General features: G+C 32.9%; 1 protein-coding gene and 1 pseudogene across 1 annotated transcript in view; one reads left to right on the plus strand and one right to left on the minus strand.

The window, feature by feature from the left end:
• Positions 1–7500, minus strand: part of LOC145285899 (uncharacterized) — a 422865-nt gene that overhangs the window by 209287 nt on the left and 206078 nt on the right. The gene's annotated exons all lie outside the window — the stretch shown is intronic.
• On the plus strand, positions 3788–3904 carry LOC145286602 (5S ribosomal RNA; annotated as a pseudogene).

Genomic DNA, 7500 nt, shown 5'->3' on the forward strand with positions numbered 1-7500 from the left:
AAATTGTGTGCGTAAAGGAAATGGAAATCTTAAAAGAACTCTTCCATTTTTTTTTCTCGTCCATTAACATGGTAAAGGAAACAGGAAATTGCATTTCATTTCGATTTTTGTTAGTATTTTTTTTGTGTCTTTTTTATATGCTTGCAATAATAAAAACAAAAGTTAACGCAGACGAAATATAACTCATCAACCGATGTCTCCACACCCTTCATTATCAAGCGTGATTTAAAAATTTAAAAAAAAAAAGAAAAGAAAAGAAAACGCCCATTTATATATTAGAAAAAAATATACGTATGGATTCCAGAAAAATATAATTAAACAAAATCATAAAAAAAAGTTAGAAATTGACATTTTTTTTAAGAAACCTTGATTTATCTATATAGTCGTCATCATACGATGACAGGATATTCAGAAACGGCGATTCATCAGATGCGACTATTTAGTTGGCATGTTCAGCAACGTTAAAATAAGGTTTCATTACAGACCAACGAAAATGCTATTTCTAACTTTAATATGACAGACTAATGAAAGTGTAATTCCAAACTTAAGCGTAACAGATCAACAAAATTATTATTTCAAACCATTGAAAATATTATTTCAAACTTAAGCATGACAAACTACTGAAAATACTATTTCGAACTTATGCATGACAGACGAAGAAAATTTAATTTTAAACTTAAGTATGACAACTATTTAAAATATTATTTCGAATTTAAGCATGACAAACTATTGAAGATATTATTTCGAACTTAAGCATGACAAACTACTGAAAATATTATTTCAAACTTGAGTATGACAAACTATTGAAAATATTATTTTGAATTCAAGTATGACAGAATAAGAAAATTCCATTTTGAACTTAAGCGTGGCAGATCATCAAAAATGTTATTTCGAACATAATCATGAAAGACCAAGAAAATTCAATTTTCAACTTAAGCATTACAAGCTAATAGAAAAGTCCATTTTGAACTTAAGCATGATAGACCAACGAAAATGTTCAAATATAATCATGACAGACCAAGAAAATTCAATTTTGAACTTTAAGCATAACAAACCAACGAAAATTCAATTTTAAACTTGAACAAAAGCATTATTTTGAACTTGAGCACGACGGAGCAACGAAAATGCTATTCCAAACTAAAGTATAACAAATAAAGATATCGTTTCAAACTTAAGCATGTAAGTACAGTTTTTACGGAGAGGAATTTATTCCAACAATATTTGAAATATGTATGTTTAATAACCTATTCATAGCAAGCAAACAGGCAGACAATTTTCGCTTTTTTTTTTCTATATAGATAAATAATTCTGATTTCGCTTATGAACGTCTCTCTGAAAAGGGATGGGATTCATTTCAAGAGGATTTCCCTTAATCCCAGCTTCAAACCAGGAGCTTCAAAGATCAAGGGTTTTCCTAAGGATGTTGGTGGTACCTATAATTGCAGAGGTTTGAAGGCCGCCTAAAACATCGGGGATTTGTAGTTTTTTCAATTGTCCTTCCAGACGACTTGATACTACTCCTAGTGTATCAACTACGACCGGGATTATTTGTGTTTTAAATAATAATAATAATAATAATAATAATAATAATAATAATAATAATAATAATAATAATAATCGACTGGCAGAACCCGTGGAAATTCCACGGTAGTTGAAAACATCATCAGATAAGCAAACAATAGAATGCCGTCAATAGAATAACCAGTATAATATTAATTCCAATCAAACCGTGATTAAAAAAATAAATATTTTTGTAAAGAAATAAGGATAACTGCTCGTGATATATTATTACAAGAAATAGAACTAAGACACTGGCTGACGATAAACAGTATTTCGATCTGCACCAACCAGACACTGGCTGATGATAACTAACTTATTGTGTACTGCACTGACTGAACACTGACTGGCGATAAATAACTTATTCATATTGTGACCTTCAACTACCAGACACTGGCTGGCGATAAATAAGTTGGTAATGTGACCTGCATCTACCAGACTTACTTGTACTTGAAACGACATTCACCCTGGAGGAGTTGAGTCGACTTCATGAAGATGCACATCTCGTACCGCTGCGGCCCAAGCCCGGCGATCGGAGGCAAGATCCCAAGTGAGCAATAGCCAGTCACGTCTCCAACGAGACAGGCCATAGATGAGCGGGCCCGAAATAAGCTCAGCGTCGGCTTTGATAGTCCCGAGCCACGTTCTTAGCTGGCCACCGACACGTTTTTTCCAGCCGGGTAGAGGACGTGGGGAGATAGCCTCGTGGATAAAGACCCCTGCATCACAGCGAGACACTGGCTGGTAGAAAATAAATTTTAGTATTGTGATCTGTACCCACTAGACACTGGCTGGCGATAACTTATCCAATTGAAACAATTGTTTATTGGGCATTTTAGAATATTTCATTTTCATACTAAGAGAATTCAGTATAGTAATGGCTGATGCGATTTGGAATATTTCATTTTTATTTTAAGGGATGTTCAGGATGATAATGGTCGAAGCGAATTGACATATTAATATCTATATATATTAGCATATTAATATATGGATAATGATATGAAAGATAAAGTAGGAGTATTCGGAACAATTCCGAAAAATTTTGGAAAAAAAAATGAGAGAATTTGGAATCAAAGGAATAGCTGAGAAGATACAAGGGATAAAGATAATGAAAACGGCTGAAATATTAAGGGAAACCTTTTGATGCGGAGACTAATACTCATGAACCAAAAGACACGAAACGGATATATAGAAACTGCTACAAAGGTAAAACACAAAGAAACACTACATGGAATCAAGAAAACTGAAACAGTATAATTTAAATCCCAACTCCCACACAAAACTAAGTGACGGCATGAACTGATAGCAGACCAAATAATTGAGGAGGGTCAAGGAGGATAGAAATAGAAAACCGAAGAGAGAAAGCACTAAATAGACCTCCACTGAATGATTGTGAAGAAGACTGGAACCTTTTGGGGAGGCTTCGCTCAAATTCTAGTGATGATCAATGGTTGCTATCAAAGAAAAGTCAATGGTAAACGGCTGTCGCAATAACACAAATTAATTTGCAAATGTTATCGAAAGAGGTGGAGAGTACTGTAAATCATGGGAGACTTGTTGTCGCTCAGACTCCAGGGAACACTACAGGTTGTTCTAAAAAATTATTTTATGACTGAATAATAATATAGAAGTCAGGCAGGAGACTTAGTTTTGGTTATGCAGGAAGAATGTCTTAAAAATATGTCACAACGACCTGGTTGTGCCACGGATAAAGTTCTAAATGACAGCCTTCTGAAGATTTAAAGATGAATCCTTAGTATACTAATAATGCAATTACAAATTATTTTAACTGACGAAACGAGAACTATCTATGTAACAGAGCGCGTATGGGCTCGTGTGAGAAAATCAGCAGAAGCTGAAGGATAGCTGGCTAGCGAAAATATTAGCAGCAGCAGTCCTTAAAACATGTATGCAAATTAGAAAGTGGGCGCAAGCCTGCGTCGCAAGAAAAAGACAGAAAAATACATCACGTGGTCGAAGAGAGAAGCAAGATGGACACGTGAAAGTCGAGGGCGGGAAAGCGCTGGCCGGCGTCGGTGCCGGCGTTGGCGTCAGGTGGCAGAGGGACACAGATCTTTTAGAAAGCACACGTGTATGCGAAAAGACTTAGGAAAAATAATGAAATGCGTTGTTTTGGAAGAACCGCGAATAAATGCGTTTCATTTGCGATTTTAAAAAAAAGTGACGAGTCGGGTTTTTATTTCTTTCCTATTTATTTACGTCCGTTTATTCCTGCGGCATAATCACGTTGAAACACCGGTTCCCGCTGGATCACCGAAGTTAAGCAACGTTGAACCTGGGCAGTACTAAATGGGTGACCATTTGGGATTTCCAGGTGCTGTATGTGATCTCTGCTTATCTCGGCATTGTTTCCAGTCGTCCTGGACTTCTTCTTGCCACTGGACTCAAACAGTACCGATTCAGGAGAAGTGTGGTTAGAAATTGCGCAACACTTGCCTCACAATTACATGCGCAGCTGCCCCTTCAGGGGGTATCCTTTGTCTTTCGAGACTGAACAGAGGTATCATATCGTTCTTGTGACGTTAGATCTGCACCGTAAATTAAATAAATACTCCAACATAAAGATTCCCGAGTTTGACAAGACCGAACTTTGAATAAGGTCGAAACTATTAAGAGGGTTGAAAGGCTTAGCTTTATTTAAAACTATCAGGGACGGAACCTAGGTCTCCAAGACGTAAAGAAATCGAATTTACTTGCATGTAAAAAAAAAGCTGAGTGGATTTTTTGGACTACTATCCTCATCTTGGATGTTATTCTCACAACGTTTCAGCCGATGTAACGTCCGACCTTCTTTAGGCGAATCTTTCTATCGAACTTGGGAATTTATACAGAATTAAGAACAGAATCCTTTAATTTAATACACGGAGGTAGCTTGCCCTCGTTCCATCAGCTAATTAGTTAAGATTTATAGCCAGTTATAGCTGAGAGAATGAGAGTATTTCACCCCCCCCCACACACACACCTCCGCCGTGGATTAGACAAAAAACTCCCGCACAAAATTCTGGGAAGATTCACAAATTCAATTGAAAATTAAGCTGAAGAAAGTCGAAGGTTATATCGGCCGAAATGTTGTGAAAATAACATTCAAGATGAGAACAGTAGTCTGAATAATCAAACTAAAACAGGGTTTTCGAAAGGCATCAAAGTTGATTAAGTGATGGTAGATCCAACGGGTCACAGGTGCATCTAGTATTTTCATAAAATCAACTTAATGGAAGACAAGATAATTTTTAAAAAATATTTTTGTCACCTGCTGGCTGAATTGAAAAGAAGAAAAATATTCCATGGATTTTTATCATTCGATCCTGGAAATTGTTTGGATTTTATTATGTTTTTATCAAACCAATCAGATGCGAGATTGATCCCTGTGTCAAAGGAAAAGACTGACAGTTCCGCAGTATTTGTGTGTGTGTTTTTACTCCTTTATTTTTTACTCCTGTTTTTTTTCCATCAAGCTTTTTTCCTCTTCTTACATCCTAGAAAAATAATGGGTTTTTTTCTTTGTTTTCTTGTGTCTTGTTCTTTTCCCAAAAAATTATATAAAAAAAAAATGCCTGGAGAATATTGAATCCCTGCTATTTATTATTGATAACTAAAACTCGAAACTATTTTAGGGACAAAGGTTTCGGGAGGGGGGGGTCTAGATTAAAACATGACACATTGATAAATATTTTGAGTTTTCCGTATTTTATTGTAAATCTTCCTTTATTTTTTATTCTCTTTCTGTTGTATATATATATATATATACAACAGAAAGAGAATAAAAAATAGAAGATTTACAATAAAATACGGAAATCTCAAAATATATATATATGCATATACTCATATATATATATATATATGGGATATATATGGGATATATGTATATATATATATGTATATATATATATATGCATACACACATACACATATATACTCATATATATATATATATATGGGATATATGTATATATATATGCATACACACATACACATATATACTCATATATATATATATATATATATATATATATATATATATATGGGATATATGTATGTATATATATATATATATATATATATATATATATATGCATACACACATACACATATATACTCATATATATATATGTGGGATATATGTATATATATATATGCATACGCACATACACATATATACTCATATATATATATATATATATGGGATATATATATATGCATACACATATATACTCATATATATATATGCATATATGTATATATATATATATGCATACACATATATACTCATATATATATATATATGTATATATATATGGGATATATGTATATATATATATGCATACACATATATACTCATATATATATATATATATATATATATATATATATGGGACACACATACATATATATACTCATATATATATATATATATATATATATATATATATATATATATATACATGCATATATATACACGGATCCTGGAAGTTATTTTTATTTTATTATATTTCAGATGCGAGATTGATCCCTGTGTCAAAGAAAACGACTGACAGTTCCGCAGTATTTGTGTGTGTGTGTGTGTTTTTTTAATCCTCCCCTTCAACCTAATGGTAAAAACAAAGCTTGGGAATAGAGTCTTACATCTTATAGATAAGCATTTCCCACCAGGTAGTATACTACATAAAACACATTAAAACTTATCTACAGCTATACTAAAAACCTAGAAAGAATAATGAAAAAAAAACACACAATAATAAAATATTAAGGAGAAGTAATCCTACTACGGACACTGACCTGCAATTGCCAAATGACCGACCGAATGCCCACTAAGCAATAACTGTTTCACATCGTCAGTGGTATGCGAGGCTAAAATATGCACTTTAGAAAACCCAGAAATAGATAAATTCTTTACAGGCAGCACCTCAATGACCTTTAAAACAGATTCTACGGTCATACACTGCCAGTGAATAACAGAGCACATGCTATGGACACCTCACTGTTTTTTTAAATATTCGTTAGTTTGTCTTTTTTTTTCTATGTAACGTCACTTCAAACCCCGATATTCTGCATGGCTAACAGTATTTTAGACACTGTGTGTGTGTGTGTGTGTGTGTGTGTGTGTGTGTGTGTGTGTGTGTGTGTGTGTGTGTGTGTGTGTGTGTGAAAAGTAAGTGTTTTGATAAAACAAAGGTTTATTCGAAAGGAATGTTTCTGTTTAGAGCACAATTGAATCAGGATATCTGACTTTGGAATTTTAAACTATAAATCAAGACATTATATAAAAATGATTTTATAAAATCAACAGTAGGTTCTCTACAGTGCAATGTAGACGACAATGTATTGTTGACTAAGGCACTGTAGGGAGGCAGTGGGTCCCCAACACGACAATCGGTTTGATTGAAAAATGGGAAATTTCCCTGATTTCGATGAAAAGTATGGTGTAGAATATTTATTGATCATCATAAAATCCCGGGTAACATCCGGTTCATCTGCTAATATATATATATATATATATATATATATATATATATATATATATATATATATATATATATATATATATATATATGCATTGATTGCGGGTGATTAAATGACTTACTGACTAAATAGTTTCCCAACGAATGATAAAAAATAAAAAAATTAAATAAGTTTTTTTTTATAGTTTTAAAGATGAAAAAACTTCTAAGACTTTCTCTCTCTCTCTCTCTCTCTCTATATATATATATATATATATATATATATATATATATATATATATATATATATATATATATATATATATATATACCATTTGTTTCTGCGTATAAGACGATACTTATCTTGAAAAAACAATATTTCATAAGATACCAGGTATTGCAATCTCTAGTTTAGGCTAAACAAACATGGTTTCGTGATTTAGCAATCGTCTTATACAACCGATATATGATAAATTTATTAAAA

This window comes from Euprymna scolopes, chromosome 10 (assembly GCF_053919585.1).
Source record: "Euprymna scolopes isolate OS-2025 chromosome 10, ASM5391958v1, whole genome shotgun sequence".
NCBI classification, from domain to species: domain Eukaryota; kingdom Metazoa; phylum Mollusca; class Cephalopoda; order Sepiida; family Sepiolidae; genus Euprymna; species Euprymna scolopes.